The sequence below is a fragment of the Ischnura elegans genome, chromosome 13, assembly GCF_921293095.1.
Source record: "Ischnura elegans chromosome 13, ioIscEleg1.1, whole genome shotgun sequence".
Classification (NCBI taxonomy): domain Eukaryota; kingdom Metazoa; phylum Arthropoda; class Insecta; order Odonata; family Coenagrionidae; genus Ischnura; species Ischnura elegans.
In genome coordinates this window covers 1,863,866-1,865,695 of record NC_060258.1, presented here as the reverse complement: position 1 = coordinate 1,865,695, position 1,830 = coordinate 1,863,866, and the positions used below count along the sequence as shown (strand labels likewise).

Here is a 1,830-nt window from a genome sequence, read left to right as displayed (position 1 = left end):
AATTTCAGTAGAAGTTGGAATTGGGGCAGAAATAATATCTTCGGAAAATAATATTTCAACTGGTTTTAATATATATTGGATGTCAGTTTGTGAATTCAGTGTACATAACAGGACATAACTGAATTGTCAATAAGACCTGAAGATGCTGGCAATAATGCTGGTGAAACTATTGTTATACAAAATGTCTCATGCGACAGATTCCTATAAAATATTATCATCATGAATATTTACAATTCCGTGAAAGACTTGACGCATCTACCTTTGAAAATGAAGATTACAATGTATATATACTTTGTTAATTTCATTGCAGATTTCCGAGTTGGCCCTAATTGGAGGCAACACTTCTAAATAAATGATTTTAACGAACTATCCGGTATGTCATGAAAGACATCTTGGAAGCCAACTATAGCTGGATAGGCTACAAAAATAAAAGAGTATTTTCTGAGCTTGGCCTGAAAACAATAATTTTTGGTAAGTTTTATATTACATTTTTTCATCATTAGAGGAGAGATACTATCTTAGGCAATTCTAAATCAAAAGGATATTTCTTTGTGAAAACACCCCAAAAAACATCTATCCCTTTCTTCAGTAAGACTTATTTCTTATTAAGCTCTTCATCCCCACTACATAAGCTATTGTCTAACATATCTCTTCCTTATTTTCCATATAAATTGATCCTTCAAAAATTTTATAAATTACCTATGATGATTAATTGGACTACATGTTGTTGATATTCTTTTCATAGAGATTTCATATCTTTTACAGATGCAGTTCGACTTTATCACCTAAGTGCTTCATCTAAGGAATTAGAAAATTACACAAAGCATTGGCTTAGACATGACAAATTTAGGGATGCCTAGAAGAAAGGCCATCATATTGATCATCCTAATCAGTAGTGCAGTTCTCACTTCTTTGTAGCATTAGTGTGTAATTAATTTTCCCATATTATGTCAATTGGTGTTTTAACTTTTAAGTTATATTGAATAACAATATTAAATTTCCTAAATTTGATATCTTTGTGAAAGTATTCTGAAGCTGTTTAATAGTGTGGCTTCTTTTAAAATTCTGTTAGAAAATAAATAGAGTTGTGATAGCATAAATGCATAAAATTACTAGAATTTATTTTTCTGTTAATAACCAAATGAGTTTGATTAATGGTTGCACAAAAGTCCGCAGAGGTGATGACCATGTTGTCAAAGCTGGCCAGCGATTTAAATGGAAGACATAACACTGGCTTGGGGAAGAAGAAAATCTCAGGAGCCTGGCTTCGTAAGTTACTTCAAATTTTATTTTACCTATTGGCTTAATATAAGTTGGCTGGAATCAACATGGTATGAGGTAAAATAAATAAGAGCAGTAACTTAAGGGGTTGTTATTTATGAAAATGTTGTGAAAAATAAGGTTCTCTCTTCCACTGTTTCATTTCATTAAAAAAAAAGAAAGATTGTTTTGACAGAAAGTGTAATGTTATGCATTAAACCAAATTTTTGTCCATTTTATCAAGTTATAAAATTTTGCTTGACAAATGTTCTTAATTTTACTTTTTCATTTAACAGGAACTATCAAGATCATCAAGAGGGAGTAGAGGAGGCAACAATTGATGATTTATAGTTCTTCTTCAAACAGCAATAAAGATTGATTTTTTAACATTCCTGCATTTATTTTTTTAATTTTAATCCTAATTGCATGGTACCCTTGTTACCATTATTGTACACCTGTGTACTAAATGGTACTGTAGTGTACATCATGTACACATCATGTACCACTGCAGACTCTGTACACAATTCAGCGCCAATTGTTACACAAGTTACACACAAAACCTACACAGAT

At 31.2% G+C, this 1,830-nt stretch overlaps 1 long non-coding RNA gene across 1 annotated transcript; it reads left to right on the top strand.

Moving 5' to 3' along the window:
* Positions 1-430: 430 nt before the first annotated feature.
* On the top strand, positions 431-1,614 carry LOC124170283. Its single transcript, XR_006867414.1, has 3 exons — positions 431-471; positions 766-1,269; positions 1,557-1,614. It is a non-coding gene; the product is annotated as an uncharacterized LOC124170283 (long non-coding RNA).
* Positions 1,615-1,830: the final 216 nt, after the last annotated feature.